The following is a 27,352-nucleotide window of genomic DNA, read 5'->3' on the forward strand; positions in this document are numbered from 1 at the left end:
CCTTGGGGGCAGATTGGCCGATTGGCCGATTTTAGGTCAATCTGCCCCCAAGGGGCAGAGACCACTAGGCACCGGGGATTTCTTTTTTGGCGCCAATGTCACGCAGGGGGAGCGACCCCGTAGGCAAGGGTCGCTCCGGGTGCGGGGGGGAGTGTGGAGAGGACAATTTATTTTAGGCCATTTCTGCCCCCCTGAGGCAAATCGGCCGATCTGCCCCCGGTTTTTTTTTTTTGTGTTTTTTTTTTGTTTGTTTGCTTTTTCAGAGATGGGTAGCGACACCTTAGGCAAGGGTCGCTCCCCTGGGGGACAAATTGTATTTAGACCATATCTGCCCCCCTTGGGGGGATTTTGTTTTTGGCGCCAATGTCACGCAAGGGGAGCGACACCATAGGCAAGGATCGCTCCGGGGGGGGGGGGGGTTGGGGGACAAATTCATTTTAGCCCATTTCTGTCCCCCCTGGGGGCAGATTGGCCTATTGTTATTAGGCCGATCTGCCCCCAGTGGGGGCAGAAACCTCTAGGCGCCAGGGCAAAAATGTTTTTGTGCTTTTTTTTTTGTTTGTTTGTTTTTTCAGAGATGGGGAGCGACCCATTAGGCAAGGGTCGCTCTCCTGGGGGGCAAATTGTATTTAGACCATTTCTGCCCCCCTTGGGGCAGATTGGCCGATTTTAGGTCAATCTGCCCCCAAGGGGGCAGTAACCACTAGGCAACAGGGATTTTTTTTGGGCGCCAATGTCAGGCAGGGGGTGCGACCCCGTAGGCAAGGGTAGCTCCCGGGGGGAAGTTGGGGGGCAAATTTATTTTAGTCCATTTCTGCCCTGGCCTATTGTTATTAGGCCGATCTGCCCCCAGGGGGGGCAGAAACCTCTAGGCGCCAGGGCAAATTATTTTTTTGTGTTTTGTTTTGTTTGTTTGTTTTTTCAGAGATGGAGAGCGACACCTTAGGCAAGGGTCGCTCCCCTGGGGGGCAAATTGTATTTAGACCATTTCTGCCCCCCTTGGGGGCAGATTGGCCTATTGGCCGATTTTAGGTCAATCTGCCCCCAAGGAGCAGAAACCACTAGGCAACGGGGATTTTCTTTTGCCGCCAATGTCACGCAGGGGGAGCGACCCCGTAGGCAAGGGTCGCTCCCCGGGAGTGGGTTGGGGGGAAAATTTATTTTAGGCCATTTCTGCCCCCTCTGGGGGCAGATCGCCCTATTGTTATTAGGCCGATTTGCCCCCGGGGGGGCAGAAACCTCTAGGCGTCAGGGCAAATTATTTTTTTGTGTTTTGTTTTTGTTTGTTTGTTTTTTCAGAGATGGGGAGCGACCCATTAGGCAAGGGTCGCTCCCCTGGGGGTCAAATTGTATTTAGACCATTTCTGCCCCCCTTGGGGGCAGATTGGCCGATTTTAGGTCAATCTGCCCCCAAGGGGCAGAAACCACTAGGCACCGGGGATTTTTTTTTTGGCACCAATGTCACACAGGGGGAGCGACCCCGTAGGCAAGGGTCGCTCCGGGGGGGGTTTGGGGGGGGCAAATTTATTTTAGGCCAATTCTGCCCCCCCTGGGGGCAGATCGGCCTATTGTTATTAGGCCGATCTGCCCCCAGTGGGGGCAGAAACCTCTAGGCGGCAGGGCAAAAATTTGTTTTGTGTTTTTTTTTGTTTGTTTGTTTTTTCAGAGATGCGGAGCGACCCATTAGGCAAGGGTCGTTCCCCTGGGCGGCAAATTGTATTTAGACCATTTCTGCCCCCCTTGGGGGCAGATTGGCTGATTGGCTGATTTTAGGTCAATCTGCCCCCAAGGGGCAGAAACCACTAGGCACCGGGGATTTTTTTTTTTTGCCGCTAATGTCACACAGGGGGAGCGACCCCATAGGCAAGGGTCGCTCCGGGGGGGCAGTTGGGGGGCAAATTTATTTTAGGCCATTTCTGCCCCCCCGGGGGCAGATCGGCCTATTGTTATTAGGCCGATCTGCTCCCAGTGGGGGCAGAAACCTCTAGGCGCCGGGGCAAAAAAATATTTTTTTGTTTGTTTTTGTTTTTTTGTTTTTTCAGAGATGGGGAGCGACCCATTAGGCAAGGGTCGCTCCCCTGGGGGGCAAATTGTATTTAGACCATTTCTGCCTCCCTTGGGGGCAGATTGGCTGATTTTAGGTCAATCTGCCCCCAAGGGGGCAGAAACCATTAGGCACTGTTTTTTTTTTTTTTTTTGGCGCCAATGTCACGCAAGGGGAGCGAACCCGTAGGCAAGGGTTGCTCCCGGGGGGGGGGGGGATTGGGGGACAAATTTATTTTAGGCCATTTCTGCACCCCCTGGGGCCGGCTGAGCTAGAGGCCAAAATCCACAGGTAGGCGCTGTTTTCTATGAAAAAATTTGATGTGTCCACATTGTGTTTTGGGCCATTTCCTGTTGCGGGCGCTAGGCCTACCAACACAAGTGAGGTATCATTTTTATAGGGAGATTTGGGGGAACGCTGGGTGTAAGGAAATTTGTGGCTCCTCTCAGATTCCAGAACTTTCTGTCACCAAAATGTGAGGAAAACGTGTTTTGTTAGCCAAATTTTGAGGTTTGCAAAGGATTCTGGGTAATAGAACCTGGTCAGAGCCCCACAAGTCACCCCATCTTGGATCCCCCTGGGTTTCTAGTTTTCAAAAATGCGCTGGTTTGGTAGGTTTCCCTAGGTGCCGGCTGAGCTAGAGGCCAAAATCTACAGGTAGGCACTTTGCAAAAAACACCTCTGTTTTCTTTAAAAAAATGTGATGTGTCCACGTTGCGTTTTGGGGCGTTTCCTGTCGCGGGCGCTAGGCCTACCCACACAAATGAGCTATCATTTTTATCGGGAGACTTGGGGGAACATAGATTAGCAAAACAAGTGTTATTGCCCCTTGTCTTTCTCTACATTTTTTCCTTCCAAATATAAGAGAGTGTGTTAAAAAGACATCTATTTGAGAAATGCCCTGTAATTCACATGCTAGTATGGTCACCCCGGAATTCAGAGATGTGCAAATAACCACTGCTCCTCAACAACCTTATCTTGTGCCCTTTTTGGAAATACAAAGGTTTTCTTGATAGCTATTTTTCACTCTTTATATTTCAGCAAATGAATTGCTGTATACCCGGTATAGAGTGAAAACGCACTGCAGGGTGCAGCTCATTTATTGGCTCTGGGTACCTAGGGTTCTTGATGAACCTACAAGCCCTATAAATCCCTGCAACCAGAGGAGTCCAGCAGACGTAACGGTATATTGCTTTCAAAAATCTGACATTGCAGGAAAAAGTTACAGAGTAAAACGTAGAGAAAAAGTGATGTTTTTTCACCTCAATTTCAATATTTTTCTTTTTCAGTTGTTATTTTCTGTAGGAAACCCTTGTAGGATCTACACAAATGACCCCTTGCTGAATTCAGAATTTTGTCTACTTTTCAGAAATGTTAAAAATGGGGTATGTCCCAGTAAAATGCCAAATTTGTGTTGAAAAATTGGGTTTTCTGATTCAAGTCTGCCTGTTCCTGAAAGCTGGGAAGCTGGTGATTTTAGCACCGCAAACCCTTTGTTGATGCTATTTTCAGGGAAAAAAACCATAAGCCTTCTTCTGCAGCCACTTTTTCCCATTTATTTAAAGAAAACGAAATTTTCACTGTATTTTGGTTAATTTCTTGGCCTCCTTCAAGGGAACCCACAAAGTCTGGGTACCTCTAGAATCCCTATGATGTTGGAAAAAAAGGACGCAAATTTGGCTTGGCTAGCTTATAGGAACAAAATGTTATGCGGGCCTAAGTGCAAACTGCCCCAAATAGCAAAAAAAAGGCCTGGCACAGGAGGGGGAAAAGGCCTGGCAGCGAAGGGGTTAAAATACATATTTTACATTATATTAATATATATATATTTTTTAATTAATGTACTGCTATTAACAGCACATTATATATATATATATATATATATATATATATACATACAATAATACTTAACATAAACTATATTTGCATTTTTAAACAGGGTAATAATTCATTTTCAATTACAAAATAATTGCCAATGAATTATTGCTTAATTAACTTCCCACCCTACAACTCTACAAACCCTGCAGCCCACTCCTAAAATATATCTAAAATATATAAATATTACACAATTTACTCAATTATGAATCAATTAGATATTTAAAATACATTAATAGTTATTATTGTTTATTATTACTTAACTTCCCACCTTATAGCCCAAATACATCGCAACTCACAACAAATATATAACTGGCAGCGACCTCTAAAATATGACTAAAATATATGAATATTACACACTATATGTAATTACTAATCAAATAATCAATTATAAATTAAACATTAAATGTTAATTATTACCTAATTAACTTTCCACCTATACGCCTACAAATACAGCAACCCACGCTTGAAATATAAGAAAAAAAATCAGTATTACATGACATTAATAATTAATATCAATCACATGCTTACTTAAAAACTATTGAATAATTAATAATGAATTATTACTTAATTACCTTTCCAACCATCCCCCTACAATCCCAACCACCTGCTACAACAATATAAATCAGTGATAGCAATTAAATAAAAATTTCTAAATAACTCAAAATTGCCAACTAAATTTAAAAAATGAATAACAATTATAGAAACAATATTCACATAAAATAATATATGAACTAAAACATACAAATAATGAAAAACTTATATTTTTTGCAAATACATTATTGAAAACAATATTAGCAACACTGATTTTCTTAACAGTGATATTACTTACCTAAAAAAACACTATTTTTTGCTGCATCACAATATTTTTGTATCACAATAATTTTTTCAGATATTTCTGTCTCCCAATTTTTCCATTCTCAATATTTTGTCCTAATACCTTGAGTTTTTCACTATCAGGATATGTAAAACATAAAAGTACGAATCCCAATATTTATTTCCAATGCACACTGTGCTATGAGCTGTCTAGGGTCTACTTAAGGGATGATGTATGCAATAAAAAAGAATTTTAAGACTCAGCAAGAGGGATATTTTGCCAAGTAGAATTTGCAATTTAAAACTGCATACAGGATGCAATGACAAACCTCTGACAGGTTTTAAGAGCTATGTAAGTCGTATGTGTAATGAGCGCTGCAGGCCCATTAGCTGCATTTAATTTACCAGCCCGTATATGGTATACCATTAGACTAGGGACTTTCAAGTAAATTAAGGGGCATATTTATAAGCCCCTAGTGCCACCTTGTGCCACATTAGCATAATTTCTTTTTACTAATGTGTGCTAAATGCTTTTTGCTAATGTGGCTAAAAGCCTAGCGCCATATTTACAAAGTGGTGCAATACATGAATTGAGCCACTTTGTAACCCTTTGCGCTACATTATGCCTGCGCCAGGCATAATGTATGCAAAGAGGGCGTTCCCCCGTTGGGGGGAATGAAAATATGGCGCAAGGAAATCTAAGAGACTTCCTTGCGTCATTTTGTACAGCACCTTTAATGCCTGTTCAGAGCAGGTGTTAAAAGGGGGCTCCCATTATTTAAAATGGGCCCCTATATACTCGGCAGAAGTAGCGCCAATATTTTACACTATTGCTCCCTACCCTGCGCCATGGTGCACCGTATTTTAAATATGCCGCACACATTGTGGCGGTAGGGGGGTGCCAAGGGGTGCAGGGAAAGTGGTGCTGCACTCGGTGGCACCACTTTCCATAAATCTGCCCTTTAATGAGCCAATAAGGTGTAAGCTAGATTTACCATGTTTTAGGAAGTCAGCACAAGCACTTTACCACTGGTTAGCAGTAATGCAGAGCACAGAGTCGTAGGGCCTGAATACGACTGTGATGGTCAGACTGCTGGACCCCCAAAGCCCTGGGGTTGAGGCTGCCATCAAGCCAGCGGCTGTCTCACACCAGCACCCTCGGAACACGCATAGCAGACACAGCACATTCCTAGGATGCTGGCAGAGGCCCCCCTGCTACCTCCCCCAGCACTGACTTTCCTGCCGGTCTTTTCAACCCGGAAAATGAAGTTGTGATCAGCACGGTGGTGCCACCATGGCACTGCCTTGGCTTACCATAACTTCGACTGCCTCCAACCCATCAGGAGCTGTGATCCCAACAGCGGTGGCAGTCTCCTTTGGCGATCTGACTGCCAGGATCATAAATTTAGTATTCGGACCTCCAGGAGTGCAGTGGTCCGACCGCCACCAAGACCATAAATTTGGTGGTCCGTGGTCTGCCAAACACGTAATGAGGCCCTTAAGGCCAACAAAACCAAATTCAGAAAAATAGGAGGGGTGAAGGAACTTTGCAAATACCACTCTTAGAGTGACAAGCCCAAAACCAGTCTTTCTGTTGTTGCCAAGATATTATTACACAAAAGTTCAATGATCCTGGGGTAGAAGCACAGGTGGAGTTTGCGCTTTGCTTCATCATCAATGTAATCTTCTTCTCTATCTCTCCTTACAAAAAGAAAGGCAAGTCCTCACTCTTTTCTAAGATGACCCTCAGATGACGGTGACAAGCATTATACCTTAGAGGCTGGGTGCTGAAGGAAAAGAGGTTTCCACAAAGCCCAGTTGACAGTGATCATAATGACATAGATGAACGGGCCGTTGTTCATGTTGAGAGAGGCACCCAGGATGTGTAATCCATTTCTGTCCAGACTGCAGCTTTCCTGCCATTCCTAGTGGTTGCTTTTTCTTGAACTCAAAATAAGCAGTAACAATGTATACATCAATTCCCACAAAGTCCACAAAGTCTGGTCTCACCACAAATTCTAGGGATAGCCCCCCTAAAAAATGACCCCGTCCCAGGGTGGAGTCTTTTTAACAATTAAGAAGTCAAAGAAGTACATTGCAGTCTACCCAGTTTGCAAGCATGATGTGTGTCCTTTGTATCCACAGATAGCCCACTGACCCATTTGAGAAGGAAACAAGCATTCAAAAGGGCGTTGCATGAAAGAAAAGACTGGCTTTTTAAATTATGGTGTAACACAAGTGGAAGGTGAAATTATGGGATTGTGTGTTGAAGCACTGATGCATCTTATGTGTACATCACAGTACACTGGTTTACTTCCAGTGGATGTAGCAAGAGGACCACTGTCACTTGTACCACCATTGAAGGGATACACAGGTGCACAATTATAGTAATGTTCTCCAAAGAGAAAGTGCACACACTTCCAAAATACTGAAATAAAGCAAACCCACATTCTATTCAATGGTTGAAATCCAGAGGTCTCTAGATTGGATTTGTTGTCACTGGGATTGTCTGTGACATTGAGTGCCCTGTGTCAGATGGAAGATCCCTCAGAGCACTCTCAATTGCCTTGTGCATCAACAGCATTGTTCAGGGCTTCCTGAAAAAACAAACAAATAGTAAATGACATAGTAGTCTACTGTTGTAGAATCTGCATACTGTATTACCTTTTTAAAGCCTGGAATCAAGTGTATGTCATTCAGATAGCTAATAAACCCCACATACATGCCTTCGTACAGGAGCTTCTGAACCGACGGAATGCCATCTTCTACAGGCTATTATGCAATGCAAAAGATTCCACTGACACAGCTATGTCGTTAACAATTTATGAACAGCGCTAATAGAGTGAATTATTAAAATCCAAGTACCCTTTGAGGTCTTGACATAGGCAGTGGGCAAGTATGATGTTACCATGAGTCAATCCATTCCACTGCTAAACATGCTGAAGATCAAGTTGTGTGTAAAGGAACAAACATTTACAGATAAGTATGATGAAGTGGCCGGCTGTGCCAAGAACCTACTCCATCCTTTGGAGACAAAAGAAGGCTGCAAAACTATGGGGCTCATCACGTGTTTGGTGGTTCCAATATGGAACTGAAAAACTCGCAGGGGGATGGGCAAACTCGCAGTGAGGATGCCATGGCAGTGGCGCCATATTGCAAGGTTTACGCCGGCCTGGCTGACCAGCGGAAACCTTGAAATAGAGCATTAGTGCTGGTCAGTCTAACAGGAACAGTGCTACGAGATAGCACTCGGCTCCCCTAAAGAAGCTGAGTGGTATCTCGTAGCACAGAGGAAAGCGCACTGTCTGCATAGCCATTGTCATGGGCAGAGCAGTGGCACCCAGTGGCCCCCTGAGGTACCTTTCCGTCTGCCTTTTCATGGCGGTGTCGCAGTCATGAAAAGGCTGGCAAAAAGTGGGATTGCAATCAGCATCGCAGCACTGAGTTCAGCACCGCCATGGCTGATTACAAGCCCAACTGCGTCGTGCTGTGGGAGCCATGTTCCCAGTGGGGACGGAGGTCCTGTGGTGGCTCGACCGCAAGAGTTGTAATTTGTCAGTCGGACTGTCAAAGCCGTGGTAGTCTGACCACCACCACGAGTCTGGAGGTCTGGAGACCACCAGATTCATAATGAGGCCATATGTAATATTCTCAGAAAGCTTCATCTGTGTAACTATTCTTGCGCCACAGTAGAAGCATGCGTTATCTACTTTTATTCCCTTGTCGGTAAGTCATGTTTTAAGGGTAGACGTCAATTCACCGAAATGCCAGGGGTAGCAGAAGTGACATCACATGCCCTTTGACCTCTACTTTCACTCACATACACAAATTCACACTTACATACACTCTCTCTCAAATAGACATACTTTCTCCACAAGCACACACACAACATACATTTAAAAGCATTTTTCACTTACCTCAGCTGCGATGAAGGGGCATATTCCAGCTAATAGTACTCCATTTTTATTACACTAACAGTGAATAATATCTTATTATTCACTGTTAGTGTAATAATGAATTGACAGAAAACAAAGAGAGTGGAGCCCCAGCTGATGGCCATAAGGATGAGCTGCCAATGTGTTCCTGCCACTGAATTCGCCACCTCTGAGGCCAGGGGTTGCAAAGAGCAAATCAGGGGATCGCATCTGCGATCCCGTCCATGGTTTTATGTATAAGAGTGGTATCATGATGAGAGTGACTGGAAATGAAATTTAAAGACAACAACATACAGAAAAAAGAATAACTAAAAAAAAAAATTCTCCAGCCTTGTTGTAATACTGCTGGTGGTGGCCACATTCATAAAGCAGTAAATCACTTTTCCCACTTCCACTCACCAATTTAAAATCACCATTATCAGTAGATCCATCCTCTGATGTGTTGAATTATAATTGTTGTGGGACATTGACAAGCTCACAGCTGCAGACAACCGAATATGGCAATAGAGAACATTTTACATGGGTACTTTGATGACCAAACATAAGCTGTTGATACAGTACCACAGAAAACTGGAGAAATAGCTAGAAGTCAGAAGGAACAAGTTTTCAGGAGGGCTGAAGTAATTGTCTTTGGAAGAACAACTAGTCTGTATCCTCAAAACATGAATCAATTAACCAGGACCAAGAATTTAATTCTTAAAAGGTATGCTGCTCCACCTTTAACAAAGGATGAGGAGGTGGAGGAGAATTCTTAAAGTATCAACTGTTCATCAATCAACTTGCACACCAAACTTTATGCTCAATTTTAAGTTCTCCACCTGTATGGTTCTAAATTAGTGACTGATTTGTCTTCTAATCTTGTCTTCTTTTAACAGCCCCCTTGAGATAAAGCATATTTGTCTACTCTAGCCAAAACCCATCTGCTCTGTATCTCCTATGGAAAAACACAAGCAGAGTTAGGCATAGTTAGGCCTGGATGCCATCTTGTCCAAAATGGATGTCACATTATCATGTTATTCTCTGCTCATATATCAGCTGCACTTATTCAAGCAAGATATGGATTTGTTTATTTCTTAAGGAAAGGCCTCTAGACTTGTTACACTTTTAAGGGACCTTCCACTTGCAAGCAGTATTGCATTAATTTATGATTGTTCGTGTAAGTAGTTTGTTCTACCACCTTCGGATAACAGTAGATCAAAGGGGATGAATCAATACTCATGTAGTGGTTTACAATTCTGTAAGCTCATTTGTTGAAGATGTAATTATTTTCCCACACAAAGATGAGTTTGCATCCCCAATGATTTCTTATGAATTAAAGCCCAAATTTGTACTTTTTGACGCAAAACTGCCTTTGCTCAATTTTGCGTTAAAAAGGATAGCGCCGGCTTGCACCATTCCAGGATGCCAACTGGGTGCCATATTAATGGAATGAGAAAAAATAACGCTACCTCAGCTCAAACAGAGTATAAATCCGGGTATAAGTGCCTACATAAACCCTTCAATCTGGGGGAAGCCAGAGATCTTTTGGGGCTGTACTAGGGATGCTGCCTGATTTCTGTTTAATTCTGATGCACCTTTGGACTTAACCTATTACTGATTTTGCCTATTATTCTGCACTGTTCCTATTACTGAGAGCCTTCATGGGAATGCTTTATGCATTTAAATCAGATTTGCTGAATCTGCACATAACTATTTCATACCTTGTTGTATTATGTAATACACCTTAATGGTAGTTGTGAATTCTGCTCTAGAATATTTTTTTTCAGTCAGTTCTTTCTTAATTTGACTGTATTTTGAAATTCGGTTTTGAACCTTGCCTCTGGGATACTTTGCCTCGTGATTTGAAGTTAACAGTATCCCAAATCGACTCATCTCATGGATGCACCACCGAGGTGTAACATTATAGGAGTCCAGCACACCCACATCATCCACTCAACTTTTTTTAAACAAACTTCCCCGAATGTGAATTGTTTCATGTTGCTTTAATCTAGTTATTCCATCAATAGATTTCACAGCAGCTGGTGGGCAGATGTGATGTAATCAATGGGAAATCTGTCTGGAATGAGGACATCAAATGACCAAAAAAATACCATGCATGAGGAATATATCTTCTCAGAATGCACTTGTGGTCCTTGAGAGTGGTAGCACATAACTATGAAAAACATTACACACTACATAACACAAAAGATTAAATGAATCCTACTAAAACTATATATAAAGTAGACCCACAACAATCTAACAAATCCAACGTACACAGCAAACAACACCACAGATATTGCCCCAGTTGGAACTGGCCCTTTCTAGAGGGTCATTGCCAAACTTTATGCCTTCCTCCGTCTCATTTTCTGACTTTGTTATGTTGGCTTTAGAACTCTGGGCTTTATACCACTGCTATCCAGTGCTAAAGCGCATGTGCTCTCTGCTTAAAACATGGTAACATTGGTGTGTCCACAATTGGCATATTTTATTTACTCGTACGTTCCTAGTAAAGTATGCTATATGTGCCACAGGCCTGTAAATTAAATGCTACTAGTGGGCCAGCAGCACTCATTGTGCCACTCATTGTGCCACCCACTACAGTAGCCTTTAAAACATGTCTTGGGCGTGCCACCGCAGAGCTTGTGTGTGCAGTTTTATACCGCCATTTCGGCCTGGCAAGTGCACCCTTAAGGTAGGTTCTAGTTAGCCCCAAGGGCAGGGCGCAGTGTATTTAAGACGTTGGGCATCTACTTTTAAGTCAAATGTTGGGTAGTAAAAAACTTAAATTTGTTTTTCACTACTGCAAGGCCTGTCTGTCTGAAAGGTTAACATAGGGGTTTTCTTGAAGCAGCCTTTAACTAACATCCAGTTGGTAAAAAATAGTAATTTGGAGTTTATTGTCTCTGGACTCACAATTTAAAATCACAACTCATGGTGAAGTCAGATTTTAAATTGTAAGTTTGAAAATTCTATTTTTAGAAAGTTGGCATTTTCTTACTTTAACCATTCTGTGCTTCTGCCTGTCTCTGAAAGCGCATCTGGGGTTGGTGACAGCTGGGCTTTGTGCATTCCCTCTAGATAGTCACATACAATGGGAGCTTAGGTGTGACTTAATGGGCCTTAGTGGGCCATTAACTGTGTAATGGGGGAGGGGCAAAGCTTAGCACTGCCTCACTTACACCTGAATAGGGCTGTGCCTCTCCCCACACAAAGGGCTGCGTAATCCCCTGTAGAGTGTCTGGAGTCAGGGAAGGAAAGACAGGGACCTTGTGATCTTCAAAGGCCTTTTTGCAGTCTTCCCCACTTCAAAGGCACATCTGGGTATAAGTACTGCACCCCAAACCCCATCAGATCAGAACTCTACTGGAACCAAGGACATGCTGCCAGGAATAAGGTCTGCTATGCTGCCAGGAGCAACTGTCACTCTAATAATGCATTGCTGTGTTAGCCTACTGCTTGCTGTCTGCTGTGCTGTAGGAGAGACTGCCACTTTGCTACTTACTTTGCTGTGTTGGCCTGTTGCCTGCTGCCTCTGGCCTGAGGTGAGAGGGACTGGACCTGCTCTCTGTATCCTTGAACCCAAGATTCTCCAGGGGCTTGTTGGCTTGCCCCCCTGTTTTTGAAGTCTCAGGGACATCGAAGACTGTCTGCACCTCTCCTGGTGCTGCTGGACTCTGCCATCTGTGAGTCCTACCCTTCCCTGAGGTGCTCCTTCCTGTCCTGAGCTTCAGAAGTGGGTTCTGCTGCTGATTTCTTTAAAAAATGATGCATCACCTCGAGTGTGTGAGAAATTTTGCTGCATCGCTCCTTCAACACCGACGCAGCAGCTGCTCGACAACTGTGGATGCACAGCCTGTACGGCCCAACGACGAAGTTCTGCAAAGCTCAACAGCAACGCATTGCATTCACTTCAATGGAGTCCGACGATGATGTAGTGACTTGACTGCGTGGAAAATACAGACGCACCGTGCCCTTGATGCCAACGCTAAGCTCCATCAAAGGTACTGTTTCAGTGGACCCCGTGTGTGTTCTTTAGCCAGCCTACCCTCCATCACGGCCAGCCTGGAATTTGGATTTGCACTGTTCCCTCATGGCCTCAAATAACCATTTGACTGCTAGTGATTTCTAAGCACTGTTTTCACATGTGTTCTTTGACCCACCCATACAGCTATCTTGAATTGCTGTATTACTCCTACAAATAGGGTACAGAGTATTTCCACCTACTCCACTAAGCACATGTAAAAGAATAGTCAAACACATTTTGTTGGCTGAATAACCCTACTCATCAATCAATCAAGTCAATATATGTAAAGTGCAGTTACTCACCCGTGAGGGTCTCAGGTGTTGGGGGGTCAGGAGGGGCCACATCCGAAGAACCACATCTTGAAGTTCTTCCTGAAGATGGTGAGCAATGGGCTTTGTCTGAGGTGCAGGGGGTGGTTTGGTTGACTGTCCTACGACAGTCTGCTGGGATCCATCTGAAAATCTTCCGAAGTTTGCGGATTGTGTGCCAGCAGGAGGAGGTGACAGAGTTTACCTGGCGAGTCATGGATAGGGAGGAGTAGAGGATGATTCCTAAGTTGCAGATGAGCTTGGTCAGTGCAGAAGGGCACTGAAGGATGTGGGCCACCAGGAGTCGTCCCAAGCTGAGGTGGTGCTTCCGAAAATGATAAGCTCCGTCTTGTCGGAGTTGAGTTTGAGGCAGCTTTTTCTCATCCAGGTAGTGACGGCTTCTATTCCTGTGTGAAAGTTCCTTGTGGCCGTGTCTGGGTCTTCGGTGAGGGAAATGATGAGTTGTGTGTCATCGGCATATGACAAGATGTTCATATCGTGGCTTCTTACGATGGCAGCAAGAGGGGCCATGTATACGTTGAACAGTGTGGGGCTCAGTGAGGATCCTTGGGGGACTCCGCAGTTGAATCCTGAGGGTCTGGAAGTGTAGGGCAGGAGTCTGACCCTCTGCGTTCTCCCGGAGAGGAAGGAGTGGATCCATTCCAGGGCTGTTCAGTGGATTTCTATGTCATGGAGCCTGGTGCGCAGAGTGCTGTGGGAGACCGAGTAAAAAGCTGCTGAGAGGTCAAGGAGTATGAGTGCTGTGGAGTAGCCACAGTCTAGGAGTAATCGGATGTCGTCAGTGGCTGCCAAGAGTGCTGTCTCTGTGCTGTGATTGCTGCGGAAGCCGGACTGGGAGCTGTCCAGGGAGTTTTTGGCCTCAATGAAATTCCGTAGTTGAGCATTGATTGCTTTCTCTAGTACTTTGTCTGGGTAGGGTAGCAGAGAGATGGGCTGGAAATTGTTTAGTTCTGATGGGTCGGCCAAAGGTTTCTTCAGGAGAGGGTGTATTTCGGCGTGTATCCAGGCCTCAGGGAAGGTGTCTGTGCTGATGGAGCAGTTGATTGTGTTATGAAGCTCGGGGCAATGGGGGTCAGCGTCTGCTGACCTCCCCAGCTCCTCTGGCTGCTGCTGCCTCTGCCTTTGCAGGGACGAACTGAGAGTCTCTTGACTCTCAGTTCGAGGCCCTCCTCCACCAATCCCAAACCCCCTTATCCCTTATTATCCTTACAATAGGTTCTATTCTATAAATGGTATTGCTCCTTTCTCACTCTCATATAATTTCACTTTCATCTAGGACTGTTCCTAAAAAGATTTAAAAATTGGTTGTTCACAAAAATAGTCAAATAGTACTAGCTACTTCAACTTAGGAAATGGTGAGTAGCACACTCCAGTGCTTACACTTGTAGCTTCATGGTCTACATTAGCATTCGAGGCTGCAGGGAAATGTTTTCCTGTCTGTTACCCAGAGCTGCCATGGCCTCAGTCCCCTGGTTAGCAATGGAAAAGCGCATTTGGCAAAACTAGTGAGTGATGATACGCAGCATCATTCTACACACCGCGCTCCCCGCTGGTGATTTTTTTTCTGGCAGCAAAATAATGGGGAAGTAAACTGCTGCTCATGCGCACCTCACTCCCTTCCCCCAGTGAAATCAGCAGTCTCACTGCCTCGGGTGTCAGTAGCTTCTTTTTGCTGACTATTTTTATATACTGTCAAACTTCACCGGTGCTGTGGGTTTGTAAATCTGCCAAAAGTTTGAAAATATATGAGAAGCTGCTAGGCACGTGGCTTCTTGACTTCAATGGCAAAGACTTGCTGTAACCAATCAATTGCAAAGCCAATGGATCGCACCTTTACAGTGTGCGTCGAGCTGTTGGTGTTGCCAATCTTTGGCCCTGATTTAGAGTTTGGCGGATGGGGTTACTCTGTCACAAGTGTGACGGATATCCAGTTCGCTGTATTACAATTCCATTATATCCTATAGACATCGTAATATGGCGGACGGGATATCTGTCATGTTTGTGACGGAGTAGCCCTTCCACCAAACTCTAAATCAGGCCCTTTGTCTGTAAAGTATTTATAAGAAAATAAAAATAAAAATCTGGAGGAAAAGCAAAGATATATCTTATAGTATCTCAAAACTGTACATTATGTGCAATGCTTTATATGTTTTCAATTGCAATGAGGAAGTGTCAAAATGTGAATGGAAACGCTTGCCAGTGCCTCATTTACTTTCCACAGGATTTAGTCATTGGGTCCCCTCTAGTAGCCCAGATAACAGATTTATGGGCCTCTAGAGGAAATGTAATGCTAATTGTAGGAAATCATTTCTGTGTGGCAACCATAAATTGTTTCCCCTTTTGCTGGGCCCTAATTTTGATGGTTTTACAACTCTGTGCACTCTTTCTCAGTTAACCAGTAGTAAAGTGCCTATTCTCCACCTTCAAACTTGGTTAAACTGGCTTATTCCTGATTGGCACATTTAAAGCGTGTGTATGTCCCAAGCATATAGTGCAGAAAGAGCACCCAGGGCCCGGAAGTTAAATGCCATTTGTGAACCTCAGCATCTATTGTGCCGTCCACTTCAGTGGCAAAGCAAACATAACTTCAGGTCTACCCTGTGTAGCCTAACTTCTGCGGTGTGTAAGCCTGTAGAACGACCTGTTACAATAACCATTTTTGACAGGTAAAAACCTCCCTTTTAAATATTAGGAAATCACCCCCCGTGAAACCTTGTAGCCCAAAAGATAGGATGCACGATATTTAAAATTAGAACTTAATATTACAATTCCCTGCAGTGAGAGGCCCGAAAAGCTATTTTCACTGCTGTTTATGTAGAAGAACAGTTCAGACTAAAATACTAATACTGTACACACAGGAATGGGACCAGATAGAAAAATAATTAAATATTTTTACTAGTTACAAAAAAAATCAAATTTTATGTTGAAGTTGGATTTTTAATGAATATTAACAAAGAGTAACTTATAAAAAGGTACCTTTTTCCTACCTGAAGTTCCAGGAGGCTAATTTGCATTAGCTCTCCAGCTTCTCTCAGCCAGTGATTAACTTTGAATAGGTGTCAAAGAGGTGCAAAATGACCCCCGGAGCAAACAATAGGGTGTCTTTGGGTTGGTTTTGGGTACAGTGCCTCTTTTAAACTGTATTCTGGAGTTATGTGTGAGACGATACTAGGATTAACATTGTACATTCTCCACTCATAATCCCAGCCTCAGAGCCCTTGTTTAATAAGACTGGAGAATTTCGCAATCTTAAAAATACCCTGACACATGTTACATTGGGGATGTTTTCATCAAGGCAAACAGGAACTATTGAAAATGTGAGTAGGACTGATTCCGGGAACCTTCATTCAACTGGTTATCGAGTAAGCAAGAGTCACCCCCCCACCCACTAAGTTGTGCCAGACATAAATGTGGCATTCCCAACCACCCTCTTCAGTACACTTTGTGGAAGATCGTAAGAGCACTGGACCTGCTGTCTGTGACCTGAGAAGAACCTTGAAGAACTGGATCTGCTCTCTCTTGCACCCAGGACAAAGAAGAGGGTTCCAGGGTTCACTTGAATGACCTCATATGTCTCATATGGAGACAGCACGCTGCAAGTGGCCTTTTCCTAGAAGTACCCAGCTGACCAGTGACAATTTGACCTCAACTGAACCCTGATGTTGGCCTCTAACTGAGGACCTTCTCTGAAGTCCAAGGAGCCTTTGAAGCGTACTCCTGTGGTTGACTGAGACTTAAAATACAATGGGCCTGATTTAGAGTATGGCAGATGGATTACTCTATTGCAAACCTGACTGCTATCCTGTCTCCCATGTTACAAGTGCCATAGGATGTGATGTACTTCCAATATGGCAGACAGGATATCCGTTACGTTTGTGACTGAGTGACCCAGTGTGGCAAATTCTAAATCAGGTCCTAAGTCAGAAGGTACCATTTTATGACCAGGATGTCCCTGGTGGGTGTATCCGACCTACTTCTTCTTGCGGTTGGCCTCAAATTGTGCCTAGGTCCTGGTCTACTGTGACTGTTCTTTATCACTGATGCATTGTGCTTTTTGGGCTATTTTGGTTACAATTTTAAACATTCATATATCTGTTTCCTCTTACTGGATTTTTGAAATTGTAATATTACTCTATGTTTCTAATTTGGTTTGGGATTTTTTTTTGCTTGGTATTATGACTTTTTATTTTACTGTTTTAGTACTACATAACTCCTTTGTACCTTACCTTAAGTTAAATTTGTCTGAGCTGTGCCCTATCACCAAGGGGTTGAGCTCAGGTAAATTTAGTAATTTTAAGGGTTCACCATGAGAAGAGGTGTGATGAGTGCTTGAGGTGGGCAGTCACTCACACCAAATTATAATCCAATTTTGTGCACTGAGTACACCTTCTGCTTCAGTTGCTGGATGTATGAGTGCAGCAGATGACCCTTTCCCCACAAAAATAAAAACCTTTAAGTGCCAAAGCTTGTGCTTTCATGCAATATTTATAATGCAAGAGATAAAAGAAAAACAACCCTTCAAGTCTGCTCTTCAGCCATACCCCATTTATACAGAACAAGGACCTACCCTATTAGCCCACCACAAGGGTTATACATACTTTAATAAAAAAACAGAGGACCCATGGGTCTCTTTCAAAATGTCGTGACTGTATATGCTGAAACACTGGCAATTAATCTGAATCAAAGTTTTAGGAGAACATTCGATGGGAAGAAATAGTCATCAATGCCTCCAATTTCTTTTTGATGCTCATGTACTCATTATTCATCATATTTACATAGATGCAAAATTATAACAAATGCGACAATAGTGCAGGCGTTGCAGTGTGTGGAAATAGTAGAAGACAAAATATATACACAACATTAAAAATACAACACTGTAAATATACCTGATTACCCAACATGGAAAATGAAATAGGAGCTGTTAGTCAATTCACAGATGTCTGTTATATGAAAAAATTATAATGGACCAAAAGATAAATGTTGACGTTTCGACTCAGTTTTTCATCTGAGGGTCTCATCAAGGCAAGCTATCTGACTAAGTTAGCTCCTATAGAGAAGAGAAAAGGGAGCTATAGACTTATGCTGAGATTACTTGTGCACAAGATGTAGGTCAAAAATGCCATATACGAAATCACCCAGGTAGGGAGTCTGGATCATGATACTCCTTTCAGTGGATTGAGCCAGAGAGTGCTGAGCACTATAAAAGATTCAACCAGGCACGCTATGTTACAAAAGTAAATACACACTTCTTTTAGAGCTACTTAAAACGGTTACCAATAAAGGTTTGTGAAAACCACCAAATATCCATGTTCTTTTGTGTTTTCTGTTGCTCCAGTGTGAGTAAAAACAACATAGAGGTACGAATATCCCCATAATGTGTGGAAAGGACACATTGCCTATCATGTTGATTCTGTGACACACGTGAACATATTTGTTGGCCATTGACCAAGCCTGCAAGACTACATACACAAGTGATGGACAGTGTCCTCGGGTGGTCTGTAGTTGTTTGTGAAAGGGAAATGCTGACTCACTTAAGTGTACTCAGCTCAATGGTTACCAATTCACCAATATCCAACTAGAGCTATAAATACAAAAACACAGTCAATGAGATGTTGAAGGTCAGGGTAAAACTTTTGGTTCTGCTGTCCTGAGCAACTTACCTTGAGTGAAACCGATAAACATACAACCTTCACTGTGGCCTCTCCATGAGAGAAGATGAGTGGAAGAGTCAGGAAAAGGAAACTGGTCTCTAAGTGCAACCCTAGTGCGTGCGCACCCATCCACCATCTTAGGTGTATAACTGGATCAGCAGTGAAAATCATGCACGTGCATCTAGTTGTGTAGAGCATTGGTGGTTTATGTCTAGTAAAAGGCCACAATATAAAACCACAAAAAGTCCCATTTGACTTAGTAGTCTGCAAAAGAGTAAATTATTGTACAGCCATCAGAGATATGTATGTATTACCCATGTAAGCTCCCATAGATATGAACACTCTCAGTCTAGCTCATATCTTATGGCAATCCATCCAAGTGTGCATATTTTAAATGTATTGTCCCCACACATAGGCATCAAGTTTTCTATCTTTAAGTATATATATTTACACATGACAATATACCACAGTTTTATGCAGCATCTTTATATACATATAATTACACACAGGATATATACTACAGTTGCAGTAGATGTAGACAGTCCATGAGTCCACCAGTTATCTGTATATCATCTATTAAAGGTGGCAAGTCATTGTAGGTCAAATACGTTAGTCATCCCTGTGGTTATGCTCTATAGCATATCCATCTACTTGCATTCTCTTATGCTCAACGTTGTAGTGAGGTCACCATCCTGCCTGTTCATTTTAACAACCTCCTCAACTTACCAGATGATGTCACCTTCTCTATGTTTCATCTCCAACTAATGCTTTACCAAAGTTGCTCCTTCCATCTTCTATCTGAATTGGCTAATGTGTTGGCATATTCTTTGTTTCACAAGTTGGGAGGTTTTCCAGACATTATTAAGGCTGCACAGATATCTTATAACATAGATTGATTTTCTTGTATTGCAGTTAGGAAAGGATCTTAGTGTACAGTTTCTCTCTTCTTTGGTTTAGTCTGTAGCATTAATGGTAAACCAGCATACCTGGCAGTTGTTACTGTTGTAGTGTCCTATCAGTGAAGGTCCACCCCGTCATGTTCTTATAGTATTGCAAACAGTCTTTTCTCTATGTGCCCATACAACATGATTTCTTATGTTCCGATTCTGTTTCAATCAATCAAAGTTTTATAGAGCGCAGCAAATCACCCATGAGGGTCTTGAGGCGCCGCAACTGTATACTGCTGTGTGGAGGAATGATTGTTCGAACATCCAGGTCTTTAGTTCTCTTCTGAATCTCTCAAGTGACGGTGCAGTCCTGAGGTGCACAGGGAGGTTGTTCCAGACCTTGGCTGCCAGGTGCCCGAAGAAGAGTCCTTCTCTGTTGTCTCGACAGGACGAGTGTCTGTGAGGGAGAGGGAAGTTGATCGTAAGTGTCCGGTCGGTTGGTGGAAGGTCAGGCCTTTGTTGATGTATGTTGGTCCTTCGTTGTGCAGGGCCTTGTAGAGGTGGGTCAGCATCCTGAACTGGCATCTCTTCTGAATCAGGAGACAGTGTAATTTTTTTAGATTGAGTGTGATGTGGGTCCTTCTGGGGAGGTCAAGTATGAGTCTTGCCACTGAGTTCTGTGCTGTCTGGAGTCTCTTCAGGAGGTGTGCTGTGGTTCCTGTGAACAGCGTGTTTCCGTAGTCAAGTCTGCTGGTGATGAGCATCTGTGGGACAGTCCTTCCATTGCCTACTGGAAGCCACCTGAATGCAAAAATAGTAGGAAGGTTATTGGTTTCTTCTACCAGTGACCACTATCTCTTCATTATTTTTATATTTGTTTATTTACTGGGTTAATGGCACTAATACTCTCAATTTGTTCACTTTCTCTTTCATTAGCTTTGGGTGCTAGTAAGGGCTTTCTTTGGCACTACCAAGCTCTCTGAAGGGATCATCTCACAATTAGTTTTGGATAAACACTTTCTAGCAATTCATTCTTTAGTATTTTAGCCTTGTGATATCAACATCTCCTTATTCTCAAAAATTGTCCATATGGCAGGTTACCCTCGGTGTGCCCTGGGGTTGCAGCTGTAATAACATAATAATGAGTTTGTGTATGTGGGCTTTCTATAAAGTGTTGTGTACAAACTGCCTTCTCTGTGTTTAATCAAGAAGTCCAGGTAAGTTTCAAGTCTGCTAGAAACAGTGGTAAATTTTAAATCAGGTCTTTGTTCAATCAGCTATCTCACGAATTCATTCAACTCCATCTCATCATCTCACCAAAGGAGAAAAATGTCATCAATACACCTTTCCATTGATGGATTGTTTGTCTACGTAGATTGTTGTCATTCTTACTTTTGTTGGTTTCAAAATCTGCGTCCTAGAGGATTGCAATATCAAGTACGAAGCATGCTTCCTTTGCAACCATGTTTGTCTGCAGAAAGAAATCTCCTTTAAAAATAAACCAGTTCTTTTTCATGACAGTTGTTAGTAGTTCAAGGATACAATCTACAGGGATGGTGAAATTGTCACCCTTGGTGGTCAACAGTCTATTAATCATGATCATGGCTTCATCTTGAGGTATATTAGTGTACAACATTATGTATTGAGTGCACACGAAAACACCAGCAGCAAAAAGAAACAGGAGGCATTGATGAATATTTCTTTTCAATAATTGTCATAAAACCTTGACTTAGATTGAGTGCCATTGACTTAGTACATATGGTCACCACATTTGAAAAGAGTCCCACAAGAGCCTTTACAGATAGGGTGGGAAGGGTGGGGATCAACAGAGTGCCGAGTGGACTGGGTACTGGAGGAGGAAACATCATACAAGAGGGAAAGCTAGAATGAAAAAGTAAAAAGTAGCTCCCTAAATGTGAGCATTGGAAATGTACAAATCAGCCAAAAACGTATAGTAAAATCACTGTACTTCGGTACGGGCCAAACATGAGAAGAAATGGCAAGGTATTAAATAGGAAGCAAGCAAGCAAACAAGAGTTACAATAAAGGCAACCAATGGTAAGCAGTGGTCTGGCTGTAAGGCCACTGTAAATTCACAATAGGCTTTTCACAACCAAACACCTTGCACTGTCTGGTAGGCAAGTCCTAACAATGGTGATTAATAATTTTAGAACACAGACACAGTTGACATGACTTACCAGAAACCATCTTCTCCTAATCGTCTTGCTGCAGCATCATCTTCTTCTCCCACTCTATTAGGCTGTGGTCAACCTGAAAGGATGGAAGAAGCAAGCATTGGCAAAGTGAACAGGTCTCGCCTTCGGTACTGGGTGACAAACTATTGGTTTGCCAATTATTTGGCCAAAGAGATGCCGCCATTCATACACGTAAGTGTAAATTGACAATATTGTAATGGCTTTTAAATAAACATCAAAAACAACATTACAAGGTGGCTGCTGTGTATGTGGACTTATGTAGGCAACTATCTTGTCATGTAGTTTTTTTTATGTTAATTTGAAACCGCATTATAAGATGATCAATGTTCATGCGTGTGCTTGCACATCAGCCACCTTGTAAAATACATTATAAGACAGCTGGAACTTATGTACAATGGCCCTCTTGTTATGATATTTTAAAAAACAGAAGAAACTTTATTACAAGATGGCCGCCATCTATGCCTGCGTGTGCAGTCATCTTTTACTGCTGTTTCCCATATTACAAAATGGCCATTTTACACGTGTGTACATGCACTTCAACAATATTGAAATGCGTTGTCTTTGCCAGTGCTTGTGAAGCAACTTCAGCTGAGGTCTCCGAGAGAGAGCTCCAGCTGTTCTCAGTCAAGATCTTAAATGGCACTTATTAGTGCATGTATAAAACAGTCATCCAGATCTTCCCTTTTGTTGCCATAATTTTGAAAACTGAGCTTTTCCTATTTTCTTTCAACTGAACAGAGCACAGGACAGGGAAGGTAACAGAAGAAGGCTGATCATGGTCACTTGACCTACCCAAAGGAACTTTAACTTCCCAGTCCATTAATCTAGCTGTATGTTCCTTCTGTATCAGTCCTCCGGCGCATTTGCCTGTCACTGTGTCCATGTCTGCGGCAAAGTATCTTACCTTAAGGTTTGTTATCAGGATGTTTATGGCATGCTTCTTGCACTGATTTAATCTTGAAGCACTCATTCCTTCTCTCCTTAGTTGCCGGCAGGAGCATGCATGTTGTATTCGAATAGTTGGGCCTGCTTACTTGGCTGATCAGTTTAAAGCCTACATGAGCGGTTGGAAGAGTGCATGGCGGGAAGGTAGACAAGAGGGAAGGGGGTATATGTAGTGCCTGAGACCTTAATCGGTGCTCTGAGTAGCACAGATGGATCCAACAATTAATTATGTTTTTGCAAAGAAGAAAGTGAGGAGAACATAATGCATTCACATGCACCTTAGTTACACAGCATCCAAGTGCATCCCTCACAGAGATTATGTGTCATCTGCTGGCGGGTTGCCTAGTTGGGGCTTTAACAGCTTTGAGGTAGGCCTAGTGAATGTTAGTAAGGCACTAGACACTTTTACTAGTCTTCCAGATCAGTTATCTATTTATTGGGTGCAGCTTCCTTCAGGGCAGGATCAAGAATGCAACAGGTTCTGGCATCAGGTTCTGGCATCTATCTATACATCTTTGCCTGTCTTACATTGTGTCTATCTATTTGCCTGTCTGCTTAGCTATCTCTTTACCGTCTGGTGTCTATTTGCCTGAGTGTGAGAGGAAGGTTATGGATGATAGGCGTGAGCTTTATCTGTGCTCCTACAAAGCCAAGACATTCTCACCGACAGAGGTTTATAGTAGGAATTATGGAAGCACCCTTAGTTGCTTGAATCAAGCCGCAAGGCCTTCCTCATAGGAAGTGTGTCTGGTGTGCGCACAACAACTAGCTCCACAAAAATAAATTTAAGAAATGTATAACTTAAACTGTCTCAACTATGTTACGAAAATGCGGAAAGTTGGATGTATGTAATTATAGCTTATGATGAAAATAAAAATCATTCACCAGGAAACCATTGGACGCATTCAACGTTACTCTAATGAACTTTGCACAAATTAGGAAAAATAAATGTCCTATTTGTGATTTACTAGGATTTATGCACCATCTCAGGCCGCACTATGAGTGAACGAACACGTTCATGGTTCATCCAGCTGAAAAACATGGAGGAATCAATAAAGCCACATATGGTGTTCAAAAAAGGCTCTGCATGCAGCTTTAAACTTCAGACCAATAGTATCTCTCGAGAGTTTACAGGTGGCCATCAGTCCTCAAGTGGGTGTTTGTCACAAAGTTTGTCCACAAGTTCTGGTAATGATACCTCCTTGAGGAAAAGTCATCAAAGCCTGATGTTTTGCTCCTTACGGTCCCTGAGGAGGATGGTGCCCACAAGTCAGTTTTCAAATCCTCATAAAATGCCCAGAATCCCTTGGTATACTGGAATTCGTCCATAAAGGTGACATCTTCTCTTCTGTCTCAAGACCTTCTGCAGTTTTCAGCCTCTGTAGGAAATAACCCTCAGAGCAAGTGTGTTTCACTTTGATGTCCTTAATCACCAGGAGGCTCATATCAGGAGTCCTAAAAAAAGATGCTAGAAGCAGGGAGTCTGATAGAGCAGACCACAGTTATCTGCAATCGAGTCTGGCAGGAAATCTTCACCGCTGGACATGGGAAATTTTTAGATTTTTGGTCAAGGCAGATTGTTTCCAGATCTAGCCAATCTTAATAAAATTCCAGGACTCCCCATTCCTGATTTTTCAGCAAATTTGTGCACTTCTGGCCTGGGTGAATGCTTTGCGCTATCAAATGTATCATAGACTCCCATGCACCAAGAATCAAAAATTGTGAAACTTTATCCCCTTCTGTGCCCAGGACGTAATGGCTACGTTCTGAGGCACAGTGCTCGTGTGCCCAGGACGTGACCATTACGTCCTGGGCACAGAGCCCAGAGGGAGCGCTAGCGCTCCCTCTGTGGGGTTCCCCCCCACCCATCCAAGGTAGGGATGGAGGGGGAAGCCCTTCCCCTTCCACCCCAACCCCCCTGTGACGTCAGCGCGCGATCGCGCACTGATTGTCACAAGGCCTCCTCCCATCGCGCTGGAAATCGGAAGAGAAATGCAAAAGCATTTCTCTTCCGATCACGTGGAGGAGGCAGAGAGGCTTCAAAGGGAAGGAAAGTTATTTCCTTCCCTTTGAAGTCTCTCAAAGAATTTTTTAGCAGCCGGTTTGCAAGCAACCGGATGCTAAAACGCCCACTAGACATCAGGGATTTTTTTTTAAAATGAAATTGGCATGAGGGAGCGACCCCTTCAGCAAGGCTCGCTCCCAGGTGGGGCATTTTTTTTAAAGGCCTTTTCTGCCCCGCCTATAATTAGGCCGATCTGCCCCCGGGCACTGGGGATCTTATTCCCCGGGGGGGGGGTCAAATTTATTTTAGGCCATTTCTGCCCCCCCAGGGGGCAGATCGGCCTATTGTTATTAGGCCGATCTGCCCCCAGGGGGGGCAGAAACCTCTAGGCAGCAGGGCAATTTTTTTGTGTTTTTTTGTTTTGTTTGTTTTTTTAGAGATGGGGAGCGACCCATTAGGCAAGGGTCGCTCCCATGGGGAGCAAATTGTATTTAGACCATTTCTGCCCCCATCGGCAGATTTTGGGCAGAAACCACTGGGCACCAGGGATCTTTTTTTTTGCGCCAACGTCACGCAAGAGGAGCGACCCCGTAGGCAAGGGTCACTCCCTGGGGGGGTTGAGGGGCAAATTTATATTAGGCCATTTCTGCCCCCACTGGGGGCAGATCGGCCTATTGTTATTAGGCTGACCTGCCCCCAGGGGGGGCAGAAACCTCTAGGCGCCAGGGCAAATTTTTTTGTGTGTTTTTTTTGTTTGTTTTTTTAGAGATGTGGAGTGACCCATTAGGCAAGGGTCGTACCCCTGGGGGGGAAATTGTATTTAGACCATTTCTGCCCCCCTTGGGGGCAGATCGTCAGATTTTGGGTCAATGTGCCCCCAAGGGGGGGCAGAAACCACTAGGCACCATGGATCTTTTTTTGCGCCAACGTCACGCAAGGGGAGCGACCCCTTAGGCAAGGGTCGCTCCCACGGGAGGGTGGGGGGCAAATTTATTTTAGGCCATTTCTGCCCCCCCGGGGGCAGATTGGTCTATTGTTATTAGGCCGATCTGTCCCCAAGGGGGGCAGAAACCTCTAGGCGCCAGGGCAAAAAAAGATTTTTGTTTTTTTTTATTTGTTTTTTTTTTTAGAGATGGGGAGCGACCCATTAGGCAAGGGTCGCTCCCCTGGGGGGGAAATTGTATTTAAAGCATTTCTGCCCCCCTTGGGGGCAGATCAGCAGATTTTAGGTCAATCTGCCCCCAAGGGGGGCAGAAACAACTAGGCAGCGGGGATGTTTTTTTTGCGCCAATGTCACGTAGGGGGAGCGACCCCGTAGGCAAGGGTCGCTCCCCAGGAGGGGCTGGGGGGGGGCAAAGTTATTTTAGGCCATTTCTGCCCCCCGGGGCCGGCTGAGCTAGAGGCCAAAATCCACAGGTAGGCACTTTGCGAAAAACACCTCTGTTTTCTGTGAAAAAATGTGATGTGTCCACGTTGTGTTTTGGCCCGTTTCCTTTCGTGGGCGCTAGGCCTAACCATACAAGTGAGGTACAATTTGTATCGGGAGACTTGGGGGAGTGCTGGGTGGAAGGAAATTTGTGGCTCCTCTCAGATTCCAGAACTTTCTGTCACCGAAATGAGAGGAAAAAGTGTTTTTTTGGCCAAATTTTGAGGTTTGCAAAGGATTCTGGGTAACAGAACCTGGTCAGAGCCCCACAAGTCACCCCATCTTAAATTCCCCTAGGTGTCTAGTTTTCAAAAAGGCGCTGGTTTACTAGGTTTCCACAGGTGCCGGCTGAGCTAGAGGGCAAAATCCACAAGTAGGCACTTTGTAAAAAACACCTCTGTTTTCTGTGAAAAAATGTGATGTGTCCACGTTGTGTTTTGGGCCATTTCCTTTCGTGGGAACTAGGCCTACCCACACAAGTGAGGTACCATTTTTATCGGGAGACTTAGGGGAACACAGAATAGCAAAACAAGTGTTATTGCCCCTTGTCTTTCTCTACATTTTTTCCTTCCAAATGTAAGGCAGTGTGTGAAAAAGACGTCTATTTGAGAAATGCCCTGTAATTCATATGCTAGTATGGGCACCCTGGAATTCAGAGATGTGCGAATAACCACTGTTCTCAACACCTTATCTTGTGGCCATTTTGGAAATACAAAGGTTTTCTTGATACCTATTTTTCACTTTTTATATTTCAGCAAATGAATTGCTGTATACCCGGTATAGAATAAAAACCCATTGCAAGGTGCAGCTCATTTATTGGCTCTGGGTATCTAGAGTTCTTGATGAACCTACAAGCCCTATATATCCCCGCAACCAGAAGAGTCCAGCTGACATAACGGTATATTGCTTTCAAAACTCTGACATTGCTGGAAAAAGTTACAGAGTAAAACGTGGAAAAAAAGTGCTGTTTTTTTACCTCAATTCCAATATTTTTTTAATTCAGCTGTTATTTTCTGTAGGAAATACTTGTAGGATGTACACAAATGACCCCTTGCTGAATTTGGAATTTTGTCTGCTTTTCAGAAATGTTTAGCTTTCTGAGATCCAGCATTGGTTTCTCACCCATTTTGGTCACTAACTGGAAGGAGGCTGAAAGCACAAAAAATAGTAAAAATGGGGTATGTCCCAATAAAATGTCAAAATTGTATTGAAAAATTGTG

Source organism: Pleurodeles waltl, chromosome 8 (genome assembly GCF_031143425.1).
Source record: "Pleurodeles waltl isolate 20211129_DDA chromosome 8, aPleWal1.hap1.20221129, whole genome shotgun sequence".
NCBI lineage: Eukaryota > Metazoa > Chordata > Amphibia > Caudata > Salamandridae > Pleurodeles > Pleurodeles waltl.